Here is a 13,517-nt window from a genome sequence, read left to right on the forward strand (position 1 = left end):
AAAAAAAAAAAAAAAAAAAAAAAAAAAGATAGATAGATATGAAAGAAAGAAGAATTATTCAGTTACTGGTTAACACTTATCCGCTTAAGCCAGCTGTGCTCACTTGATTTGTTTGAACTTCAGTCTTTATTTATTTTTTTGTCTTCCTGACAGTCTTTACTGTCCCAAGTAAAGGCGTAGAGGAGGACTTAAATAATCCTCATCAGGGAGTTGGGAATGACTGTTCACATTTCTTGCACCTGATCAAGGCATTAAGTCGTAATATACAAACAATTACCATTCACATTAGGACTACAAAAGAACCTCATTACTATATGTGCTAATTATTTCCTTTGATGTGATTATAGTCCTTAACTAGGCTATAGTTATCATATGTCAATACTACTGGTTCTCCTGTGGGCTCTCTCCATAGCACCCTTGGCAGAAGTGAAGAGAAAGCTGCAGTATTCTGTGCACTTCTTGTCAGACTTCTTTTTGCTTCTTACTCCCCTCCCAGCACTCACAATTTTACCACCATCAAGATCACTCTCAATATTAGTCTGTCTAGGCTGGCTGCTCTCTAACATAAACCCCCAAATCCCTGAGTTTTAACAGAATAGTGTTTATTTCTCTCCTACATAACAGTTAAATACAGGTGGTTTCCTAAGTGGTGATTCCAGGTCTCAGGCTGCTGCACCTTGTGGTGTCATCCTCCAGCAGAGACTTGGGGGCCTCTGGGTCCTCTGTGCCTATACTGTGGGTGGGGGAAGAAAGAGTATGGAAGACTGTGGGAAGTTCATCTGGTTTCCTGGAAGGAGTGTGTATTAGTTTCCCACTGTTGCTGTAACAAATAACCATAAACTTAGTGACTTAAAGCAAGATAAACTTATTAATTTACAATTCTGCAAGTCAGAATTCCTAAAATGGAAGTGTTAAAAGGAGAAAATTCCAAGCCATGCTGTCTGAACTCACTTTAAATGTAGGAGTCCAGATCTCAAATGGATTCTTAGTGCTGTGCCCAGTAATTCTACTGCATTTTCCTATTCCAGTGACTCTCAACCTTTAGTAAGCATCAGAGTCACTTGGAGGGCTTTACAAAACACATATTGTAAGTTTCTGATTCAGTTAGTCTAGGTGGAGCTGGAGAATTTTCATTTCTAACGTTAAAGTTTCTAGATGATGCTGATGCTGCTGGTCTGATGACCACACATCAAGATCTGCTACCATACTCCATTCATTCTTGCATTTTTCTAATTACTTCACATCTCCTCTAGCCTCATTACCAACACCTCTTCTATTATCCGCACTTTCAGTTGGTGGTGACCTTGAATCCTGCATCAGTGCTTCTCAGACTGTGAGTGGGGAAGAATTTTTCTTTTTTATTTCTAGTCTGTTGCTCTTTTTTATGATTTCTAAATTTAAAAAGTTTTCAATCTGCTACTTTTTAAAAATACTATAAGTATTTATTCTGATGTGCAGAAAAAGGAAAAGAAGAAAACAAGAACAGACCAAAAAAATGAACCTTAGATTTTTAATATTAGATTCAACAGACATAAGAATACTGTGACAATTTGTCATAATGCTTTCTAAACATATACTCTCAATTATGTCCTCATTTTATTGGGAGCCAGAAAACAATGGGTGGTGGACCAGTGCCTGTCCGTTGGCCACAGTCTACTGACACTGCTCCATATCCCTGAAAACAGGGAAGTCAGAAGAGGCCTCTCTCATACCCATCACACATATCTACCCATGCATCCTTCCCAAATATTCTCCCTTACTGGATATAAACTATCAATGCTCTTATAAAGGATTAAATGCTTTTATCTACTCCATGAAATTGTTCAAGGAATTATTTTTTCTTTTTCTCAAATTCCTTTTGTTTTCTTCATTACATTCCCATCAGAAAAACAACAACAACAAAGAACCAGTGGTACTTTTTTTTGTGTGTGTGAATAAAGGTTATTCAGGGTCTTGTTGAGGACTATAAACTGGGAGATAGCCTCTCAGATAGCTCTGAGGAACTGCTCCAAAGATGTAGGGGGGAAGCTAGTTTATATGTGATTTTTGTTAGGGAGTACATGCAGTTGAGTATACATCTTGGTGAAAAATTACTGAGAGTCACAAAGAACAGATATCTCAAGTTAATGATTATAGTGCTTTTCTATGTATGGCAAGGTACTTTTTTCCCTGTTTAAAAAAATAGACTTTCTAGACCTCGTATTTCTCTCTAGATAGTTCTTTTACAGCAAAACTCTTCAGAAACCCTCATAGTCATAAAAAACCCCAGCGCTGTCATGGGAACTACAGATCCTTCAACCTATCTGAAATGCTGGTCCAGAATTAAATGACCTTATGTTGCTATAGTGCTCACCTGCTGTGGGTAGATGGCTGCTAAGGCATTTGTCTGTCTTCATGAATATGTCTTTCACCAACTCCCCACTCAATTCCCTCACCCTCCCGCCACCAGTTAAGTAAGGCTGAGGCTTGTAGTTCAGTCATTGTGGTTGCCTTCAGTACATCATTACTGGAAACACAAACTGAGCTGGACCCAGCACCAAACTTAATGTCATCTAACCACTTACCTCCCAAGAGACTCAGTTAATTATCGTTTCCCACAAAGCTTTCTTTGCAATTTCTGCCTTAATCTGAGACAATTTCAATGAATGTTTCAAAGGTGATTTCATTAGACAATGTCAAGCAATGAATACACATCAAGATCTATTGCAGTTATTGTTTTCCTTTCCTGTGCTCTGTAATACCTGTATTAAGAGTAATCATTTGTCTGGCATGGTTTATCTTTGCATAGTCTTGACACTCACTGCCTTCCAAACTTCTATCTTCACACATGCAGATTTTTCTTATTTTAAATATAATTTGGCTAAGGTGGTTGTTGCTTTTGTCTTGTGAAAATTTACAGAATTGTCATCTCGTACCTTGACTTTTTTCCTCATTCTTATCCAGTTTCCCCCATTTTCTCAAGATGCTGTATTATCTTTGAAGTGCATTAATGTGATTTATTCTACCTTCTTCACATTATCTATTTGTTTGATAAAGGAATCACCTCTCTGTTTTGCTGCCTTCTCTCCCTCACCAAGACATATTTTCTTTCGCCTTCTCAGGATCCACTTCCATTTCTGAGTCTATCTTGACCTGACTGTGAGCAAAGGGATGTGTGATTTCCACATAGCATTCCTACCAACTTTGACTTTTGTAGCTATGGGAGTGGGAGGAGGTCGTAAAAAGTACTTTAGAGGCTGTAAGTCTCTGTTAATCTTGTTCTTTTCTTTCCTGAAGATTTGTCAGCAGATACACAAGACGGGCCTAGTGTACTGCTCTCCTTGACCTAGAGTAAGGAGCGCAAAGGATCCCAGTCATGCTGGGCAAGGAGGAATTTGGCTTTTTTCGTATTTGCCTTTCACCTAAAGCCTCAAGGATAAGTCTGATATAGCAAGGATGAGAGCTGTTCATCAACTTGCCTAAGTTAGGGTACCTAACTTATCCTGATTTGCCTGGGCCTTATCCAGTTTTAACTCTGAAAGTCCTGTCTCTTGGGAAACCCCTCAGTCCCAGGTAAACCTGGACAGTTGGTTACCATATATGGTTCAGAAGCCTCCTGTTCTCTTCCGGATATGGACGACCAAAGACCTCTCCTGGCAATGTGCTTTCAGGAGTGTGCTTCCTTCTTTGTCAAACTGAAGCTTCAGAGCTGTCCTCAATTTGTGTCTGTGTATATGTAGAGGGTAGGTGGGTGTGAGACAGTGAGAGAGGGTCAGAGGTTGGCAAGCAAGGAGAGACAAAAAGATCTTCATAATATGAATAACATAAAGATATGGGGACTTCTCGGTTTCCACCAAATTTTGCATCAGGTCATTACAAATCTTCCATCAGGGATTTACAATGCAACATCTCTGCTGCAAACCTCACTATCAATGCTTATATATGAAATGGCAAAACTCCTTTGGCCTGGGCCAAACAGGAATGGATGGGAAGCCCTTCTTCTCTCCTCATGTTCTTCCAGCTCAGGGAAGTACTAGGGAAGAAACTTCTACCTCTCTCTCTACCATTTAGTAGCTCTTCCTCAAGGGAGAGGTAGTGGCTACTTTGGTTGTCCAGAAGCTAACATTTATAAGGCTATATTTTACATTGCAGTGTTACTTTTGACCTCTAAAGTTGTCGACTGTCTCCATCCCATTTCTGTCTTTCACTGCCTTCCTCCTGAATCTTTAAGAGGGCCAAGGGCTATCTTCAATGTCTCTCTGCAGGTGGTAAGTTCTCTGCTTGCAAGTGGGTAAGAAAACAGGCAAGAAATCTACTCTTCAGAGAAATTCTCCTCTTGGTTGGATTCTAAACTCTATATAAAATGGTGTAGTGATTGTAGCATTAAGTTCAGGTTATATTTTTTAGTCCAGTTTTTACCAGAGAGTACACACATTGAGGCTCTTGGATGTTGGAGGCCATTAATAGAGTTGATCCCAGTTAAGCAGCAGCAGCAAAGGGACAGGTACCCTTAGCTAGGAGAAAAGGACAAGTCCTTGGGAAAGGTTTTTTATTATTCATTCAACTTAGAGGCAAGCTGATTTACCATTAATCTATTTACTATCTCTATAGTTTTGTCTTTCCAGAATGCCATATGATTGGAATCATATAGTACATAGCCTTGTCAAATTGGCTTCTTCCTCTTAGAAACAAACACTTGAGGTTCATCTATGTCTTTTCATGGCTTCAAACCTCCTTTATTTTTATCATTGAATAATATTCTGTTGTATGAATGTACCACATTTTGTTTATCCATTTACCTATTGAAGGACATCTTAGTTGCTTTTGGGTTTTGGTTATTATGAACAAAACTACTATAAATATTTGTATTCAGATTTTTGTGTGGACATAGGTTTTAAAATCAGTTGGGTAAATACATAGGAGCATGATTACTAGGTAGTATGGTAAGACTGGGTTTAGTTTCATAAGAAGCTGCAAAATTGTCTTTCAAAATAGTTGTTTCATTTTGCAATAAATGAGAGTTTCTGTTGCTTTGCATCCTGGCCAGAAGTTGATATTATCAGGCATTTGGATTCTGGCCATTTAAATAGGTGTGTGGTATGGTTTTTATAAAAGAAAAATACACGTACATTTGTCAGTTCCCCAATGAGCCTTTGTTCTACATGTTTTTTAGGATAAAGACTTAGAAAGCTCTATGTCAATATGTCTAGCTGTGGGTACATGCCAGTCTTGAGAAAGGCATTTCTAGGATTGGGCCAGGAACTTGACGTAGACTGGAAAAATCCAGCTCAATTGATCCAGACTAGAGATTAAAAACTCAAATGCATATTGAAACCAGCAAGGTATATTCTTCAATGAAGTGGGCCCCCTAGAAGACAATAATGATGGATGGTGTTGCAAACTGGGAGAGGCATGTCTTGTGCAAGTTTGGAATAACTACTCTGTTCCAACTTCTTGTTGCCACAGGAAATCAGTCATAGTGTGACCAAATCTTCTAATTTTCCAAGAGACTTGGGAATCTGAATTTTATATGAGATCTCCTGATTTATAAATGCGGGAATCTAATTAAAATCCTCTTGAAATACTCTTCAGGGAAAACAAACAGAGGCTCAAGCCTCTAGGTTGCCATCGCTGATTGATGTATTTGTAAGTAAAGCATAACTGACCCTGGAAAACATTTTTAAAGGGTTTTCAATCTGGGAAGTTTCATGGTCTGAATTATATTAAAAAAAATACTCCTGAAAATGTCTTGGAGAAATTCAATGGATCTCAAATAGAGAAAACATTTAATGCTATTGGCAAGAGATTGTGCCACTTGGACTAGAGTTTTGGCAGTACAAGTTGGAATTGGACAATTTATGGGAAATTTGAGAAGTAGATGCATTTGGTGGTAGATTGGATAGAGATAGGTTAAAGCAGGAATATGGATCAAAATTCATTCTACATGGGGAGCAAGAAAATTTTATTAAAGTGGAGGAGAGAACAAGGTATGTGGTATTATAATCTCCATTTTACAGGTAAGAAAACTGAGATCTTGAGAGATTAAGTAACTTGCCAAAAATCACACAGAATAAAAAAATCAGACCCAGGACTTCTGATTCTTAATTCAGGATTACTGTCTCTACCTCATGATCCCTAACGTGTTTTCATTGTTTTGACTTGAAGTGAGTGATAGACGGAGTTGCTGAATGATTTTGTTTAGGTGCAGCACTTGGTAGAAACAGTAGTGCCCCATTGATTCTGATATCCTCTAAACTGGAAAAGGAATGAAGAATCATGAGTACTTATCCACAGCCAAGTTTACAGAAGAAAATTATATTGATGGAGTGGAGAATTACAGGTTCACAAACCTACTTTTATGCGTGAAGGAAAGGAAAGATGGTGAAGAAAGTGAGAAGAAGACAATTGCATGGGGTATTAAACTGCTAGTGCAAGAAAACTGCAAGTTATATTTTTATTTATCTGTTCTAATTAATGTCTAAGAACTTTGAGAGATTAACACTGGGCTGCTTCTGTGCTGTCTGGCTTCTGTATTTCTAAATTAGAATCAGACAGTTGCTCCCATGAAGGATACGTGGACTGATAGAAACAAAGATGTGCTATGTAAGAGAGAGATTTACAAAGCAGCTGAATGGAAGAGGAGGAAATAAGTAGGAACAGAGCTCTCATCTGAGAGATGGCTTCTCTTCTGGAAACATGTAACCAGCTTGGTTCTCTAAAGTGAGTGCTTCAGACCACGGAGAGAGTCTCTCTGCCCCTAACATGGGTCATAAGCCTAGACACTCAGATAAGCATGTGGTATATGGGCTGCATTGAGTCTATTGGAAATACCTACTCAGTAATAAAGGAGAGTGCTTCAGGGAGAAGAGATGAAGGGAGATGATACTCTTTGTTCAGGTAAATGCCTTCATTAGCTATTTGAAGTTGGAGGATGAGACCTTAAAACCATGGATTGGTTGGAGTCCAGAAATCAGGAGGGACAGCTATATCTCTTTGCTTTGCAAATGAAAAGAAATGTATGCCTGCGTCTTAGCAAAGGAGAGACGGAGGGAGGAGCAAGGGGAAAAGGGAACTGTTGCCTAAAATGACAGAGATAGTTGAGTGATATTAAAAGAGGAGGCATGTTTAATACTTAGTTTTAAGTGTCATTATCATGACCATGTAAACCAACTTCCCCCTGTGCCAGTGTGTCAATGTTTAGTAAAATCTGCTACTCAGCTCTATTAGTTTCCTGGGGCTTCTGTAACAAAGTACCACAGAAATGGGTGACTTAACAGAAATTTGTTGTCTCACAGTTCTGGAGGCTAGAAGTATAAAATCAAGGTTTTGGCAGGGTTGATTCCTTCAGGGGGCTATGAGGTAGAACCTATTCCATTCCTCTCCCTTAGCTCCTGATAACCTTAGGTATTCCTAGGCTTGTATATGTTGATTTCCCTGCATCTTCACGTCATCATGCCTCTATATGTCTCTGTTTCTGTGTCCAAATTTCTGTCTCTGTGTATAAATTTTTCTTATTAGGGTATAGTCAGATTGGATTAGGATCCACCCTAATGACCTCATCTTAACTAGATCATCTGCAAAGACCCTATACTTAAATAAAGTCATATACACGGGTACTATGGGTTGACATTTCAACATATTATGTGGTGTGGGGGGCTGAAATTAGTGCATAAGAACAAGAAAAGTCTGTTTTGTATCTTCTATTTTTGTATTCATTCATTATTCATTTATTTGTTTGTTTATTACTGGAGTAAGATGAAGAGATTGTGATATCAAGGAAAGGGGGTGCATTCTACACCAGAGTCAACATATTGAATAACAAGGATACCACTGAGGGGATGATGGTATGATAAAAAAAAAAAGAAACAAAAAAACCCAACTAATATTATGGAAACCATGACTAAGATCAAGAATTGAGTCATAAACCAACTGCTCTCCTCCTTACCCCTGAGTTTATTACTGGAAAAAAAAAATGGGTTTGAGCCTTTTTCATAAGATAGAACACATCAAATAACACTCAGTTTATAATTTTTGTCAGCGAGCTTTCACTTTACAGCACTCAACTCTATTTTACACAAAATTCTTACTCTAAGATGCAGCCTAGCATGTTCGTACGATGGCTGCCAAAGAGTTTCATGATACAGGAGAAGACACATTAACCAACCTGGGGCTGTACTTATCCTTGGAATACCAGCCCAAAGTCAGAGGGAATTTATGAAACAATCTGGAGATTATCCTCATAGTTTAGTCTCTCTCTCCATATTTCACACAGATCATGTTATATGCAGTATTTTGTAAACATTTTAGCTAAAAAAATCCTCTAGCCAATTAGGCATGAAAGAATCTTGGAAACCAAAATTTCTTGTGTCCTTACTTTCTTTGCATTTCTTGTTGTCCAGGAGGGCTTAGGAGTTCCACAGCAAATGTGCTTGCTATTGATCAAACAACTGAGCAAGAATTTTCAGGTGAATGGGCTCACACTGGGAGCCACAACATTAACAAACCTAATATGCAATGTGTAAGAGTGGGTATTCTCAGGCACTGGAGAGAAGGATTGTAAATTGTGAATAGATACTATACTATGGACATGCTGCAGTGCTACAGGATCTATGAGGCAGGGAGGGAAAGCCAACTGACAGGAAACCCATGAAACTGTATACACATCCATCTGCAACCTCAAAATGTCAACTATCTCTCTCAATGACTTTGGGATATTTACTTATACTTGCATGTTACTTGAAGTCAGTAATATGGGTAGAATCTACTTAGATTCTATGGAAGCAAGTTTTCTCAGAAGTATGGCTAGAACTGTCTGCATGTCAGCTTTTTTTCTGAACCGTGTACTAGCTCACTGAAGACCTCTGAATGTGTTTTATTTATTTATTTATTTATTTATTTTGGCAGTACTCGGGCCTCTCACTGCTGTGGCCTCTCCCGTTGCGGAGCACAGGCTCCGGACGCGCAGGCTCAGCGGCCATGGCTCACGGGCCCAGCCGCTCCGCGGCATGTGGGGTCTTCCCGGACCGGGGCGCGAACCCGTGTCCCCTGCATCGGCAGGTGGACTCTCAACCACTGCACCACCAGGGAAGCCCCTGAATGTGTTTTAAAATAGATACACTGGTCCAAAGGACGATTGGAGTGAGTGGTTATCATTATTTATGGTATAATTCTGCTGCAAGAATATGAACTGCTATGTAGAACTGGGGGGTTTCTCCAATTCCCTGATTAGTGAGGTTAATTTTAGGCAAAGGGGAGAAGGAGTTGGTGTTGCTTACTCTCAGGGAATATCCTGGGACAGAACACCAGCACTGGAAGCTCTAGCTCTGATTGGGGAAGAAGATGTTGGTGTGGGTTGGATTTAGCCACCTGAGGTTGAGTTCCTGACGGTTAAAGGACCTGGAGAGCAGAGATGAATATACTTTCCACCTACACTTTTGGGAGGAGGTAGTCCTCAGAACATGATTGGTGACCACACTCACAAGTTGCTCTCTGTACTTGAGTCTTTGGGGCATATGCTGGTAACGGCTCAGGACATTGTGATGGGGGTGATGGGGATGAACCCAGCCATGGAAGACAGTATTGCTCAGGTCCCCATGGGGAGTACCTGTGGAGCAGAATCCTGGCATTCTGATGAGAAGAATTACCCTTTGTTCTGACTATGGGAAATGATGATGGATGTTTCTAAGGAAACGTTGCTTATGCCAAGAGAATCTGGCTTGAATCATGTGGAAGCTGAGGCTTGGGAAGGATGAGAATATGCAAGTAGGCTGGAAAGCTAAGCCATCTATTTCTGTAGCAGTGATCCAGCTCATTGCTAGCGCTTCCCATTTCTTTTTTGGAGGTAAAGAGTCTGAGAGAGTAGACAGTGACCCAATATAATAATACTTCTTAGTGTTTGGAGGTCAGAGTTCCAGAAGAGAGTTCTGACTCCAAGGGTGAAGAGGAATGTTGGGAGACAAAGCTGGGCTTCAACCTACTGTCCTGGACAAATGAGAAGATAAGAAACTTTCCCTGGGTTTGAAGAGACCCCGTATGGATGTTATCACCGTAGAGCGGAGGGTGGGAAGAAATGTCTCCAGCATCCAGTAAGAAAATGAGGGTGGAAGTTTCCTAATTGGCCAAAGGAGGGAGGTGGGCAAGCCATGATCTGGGTGGAAAAGCTCCCTATACTTCCTGACATTATTTCATGTGGGAATGTTTGAAGAGAAGTCTGTACATGCTCAGAAGACACCCAAACTTCTTGGAGATATTGGAAAGATATGGGGTGAAAAATCACATGGAGAAGGATGTTTGAGCCAGTTTCATTAGAAATGGAAAAAGACAGGATACCTCAGTGGATATCTGGGTTATGCAAGTGTGGACTGTCCACTTGATTGTCATGTTTTAGCTTGTAAGTAGCCTGAAAGGAGGCCGGCAGGAAAACCCAGGAGTAGGGAGGATGACCCAGGACCCTACAATGTGCCACCGTCAGGATCTCAAGAATCCAGTTTGGGAAGCAGGATACCTTCATCTCTCTCCTGGAGAGCCATGTGCTACCATGGAGGAGCTCGGGTGTTGCGGGGTCAGACAGACTTGGGTTTGAATCCTGTCCCTGCCAGGCCAGTTATGTGACCTAGTCTAGTATTTGAGTCTCACTTTCCTCATCTGTAAAATACAAGATACTTTTCAAGATTGGTACGAATACCTGTAAAGTTCACGGCAGGTACTCAGTTGTTGCTGCTTGTTACCATCTCACTGTGCCTTGTAGGGTGCCCTGTGCATAATAAGAGTTCCGTGTGATTTTGCAAAACTACAGCCTTCAGCAAGACACGTTTACCCTTGAGTGTGTACTTGCTTTGGTTTGTCTCTGAAGTCTAGTTCAAGCTTCATTATCCTCAGGGGTCCTGCTGTTTCCTCCCCTCTCCTCTTAGAGCAGTAAACTGTAGTGGTTGAGAGTGCAGGCTCGGGCGTTAGCCTGCCTAGATTTGATTCCTAGGTCTCCCACTTACAATCTGTATGGCTTGGGCAAGTAAGTATCTTAGCCTCTCTTTGTCTCATTTTCTATATCTGTAAAATGGAGGTTATAAAAGTCCTGGATCCTCTGAAAGGACCAAATGGATATATGTGAAATGCTTAGAAGAGTAGTAAATGCTCAATACATTGTAGTTATTATTGCTATAGGTTTTCTTCATACACTATTCATCTAAGAGACACAGTTCGTCCAACATCAAAACAGAGGAGTGACAGGGAGGGGATGAACATGTGCATTCCTCTGACACTGTGCTTAAAAAGCTACTGGACTGATCTGAACCCCCCTTCCACTTACAGAGCTTTAGAGTACACTGATTATGAGAACTGTTCAAGGTCTGATGGGGGCCAGACCAAGCTGGCTCATGGTAAGCCACCATGCTCCCGTTATTGTTCATGTACTGAGCTTCCCATAGGCCAGGGCCAAGCTTAAGTGTCCTGTCATTCCCCAGCATGCAGTACAGGGTGGTGTTCATAGAATGATCATTCATTTACTCATTCATTCATTCATTCTTTTTTTTTTTTTTTTTTTTTTTTTTTTTTGCGGTACGCGGGCCTCTCACTGTTGTGGCCTCTCCCGTTGCGGAGCACAGGCTCCGGATGCGCAGGCTCAGCGGCCATGGCTCACGGGCCCAGCCGCTCTGCGGCATGTGGGATCTTCCCGGACCGGGGCACGAACCCGTGTCTCCTGCATCGGCAGGCGGACTCTCAACCACTGCACCACCAGGGAAGCCCATTCATTCATTCTTTATTCATCAAATAGTTATTGAGCACTGACCTTGCCAGGCAGCAAGTATGTAGTGAATGAGCTTGAGAAGCCATACTAGAGGAGGGTTGGAGTCGAGTGGGAAAGGTAGAGTCTCACTGTTGTCCTTGTTCATACAATGACCGTGAATAGAGTGGAGGTAGTTATAGGAAATGCAGTGTTCTGGACAAACCCCATGCCGATTCATAAGAGAATTCTGGGCAGCTGAGCTTCTGCGGGCTGAAGGTTAGGGGTGGGTCATTAATAATGTTTCCTGAGGCTTACCTCCTTCTTGCACAGAGCACTTTGTCTCCTGTTTTATTTAAGATAGGATATATGCCAAGAGGGGAAGTGAGGTGAGGTTTAAGTACAGCTCAGATTAGAAAGTGAGATGATCTATACTTGGCCGAAGGCCACTCTTGCTTCTCTTCCTTTGGACGCGGCTCTCCTTGGCTGGGCTGCCTGCCTGCCAGGGTGGTTTCAAGGCTAGAGCTCTCAGTTCCAAAGCTTGTTGTTTACTCTCTGACTGTGCAGTAGAGGAATTGACTGCATGCTCTCCTTTCCCCCCAGCCTCCCACACTTTGGTGTGCTCTAAGTTAATGCTTTCTCTGTTCTCCTCTTTTTTAAAAAACTGTTTTGAAATGTAGATTCTCTAAGGAAAAAAACAAAGAAACCAGTCATCCTATACCTGTATATAGATTTTGCCAACTCTGTGATGAAGCACTCTTACACTCATTATTTCACTTATCCATACAACAACACTATAAGGCAGGTAGGGAATTTGCATCCGTTCCCTTGGATCACTGTTGTGTTCAAGCACTGTGCTATATGGAAACATTTCTGTACCTCTCAGATTGCGTTCTATTCAGAGGTGAAAGCCCAACAAATGGTAGCATCGTGACTGGAAAGCATATTTCATGCTTTCTACCCCAGTTTTCTTACCACTACTCCAAGTGCTTATTAGAATTTTGTTAGAAGGAAGAGAGATGAATGCACATCCTTACTGGACCCATTGATTTAATAGGTCCGGTAAGGAAACAGCAGCCTGAAGAGCTGTAGTCAGTCTTAGAAAATGTTCCTGCTACCTCCCAACTTAAGTACATTCCTTTCAAATTCCTTGTTTATGTTACAGTACAAATGGTGGAACTTCTCTTGCTTCTCCTGCCTAAGGATAATCCATCCAATTGTGTTTCTCGACTTAGTTTTCTCTGAGCCCCTCATTGTCTCCTGATGTTGATTCTTCTATATATAGAGGGAGACACTGATTATCTCCTCTCTCCCTCCTCTATATACAATAACGTCCTCTCTACGGGACTGTTATCATCTGCATTTTTAATTGAAGTATAATTGGTTTACAGTGTTGTGTTAGTTTCTGCTGTACAACAAAGTGAGTCAGTTTTATATGTATGTATATATATTCTTTTTCAGATTCTTTTCCATTATAAATTATTATAAGATACTGAATATAGTTCCCTGTGCTATACAGCAGGACCTTGTTGTTTATTTTGCCTATAGTAGTGTGATCTGCTATTCCCAAGCTCCTAATTTACCCCTCCCCCACTTCCCCTTTGGCAAGCATAGGTTTGTTTTCTATGTGTGTGAGTCTGTTTCTGTTTTGTAAATAAGTTTACTTATATCATTTTTTAGATTCCATGTATAAGTGATAACAGATATTTGTCTTTCTCTATCTGACTTACTTCACTTATTATGATACTCTCAGGGTTCATCCATGTTGCTGTAAATGGCATTATTTCATACTTTTTTATGGCTGAGTAATATTCCATAT

At 40.7% G+C, this 13,517-nt stretch overlaps 1 long non-coding RNA gene across 1 annotated transcript in view; it reads left to right on the plus strand.

Annotated features, from left to right (window-relative positions):
- The window catches only part of LOC113624035 (uncharacterized), a 218,353-nt gene that overhangs the window by 152,956 nt on the left and 51,880 nt on the right, over positions 1-13,517 (plus strand). The gene's annotated exons all lie outside the window — the stretch shown is intronic.

Source organism: Aethalodelphis obliquidens, unplaced genomic scaffold (genome assembly GCF_003676395.1).
Source record: "Aethalodelphis obliquidens isolate GAN/ISIS:26980383/991018 unplaced genomic scaffold, ASM367639v1 scaffold12, whole genome shotgun sequence".
Classification (NCBI taxonomy): Eukaryota; Metazoa; Chordata; class Mammalia; order Artiodactyla; family Delphinidae; genus Aethalodelphis; species Aethalodelphis obliquidens.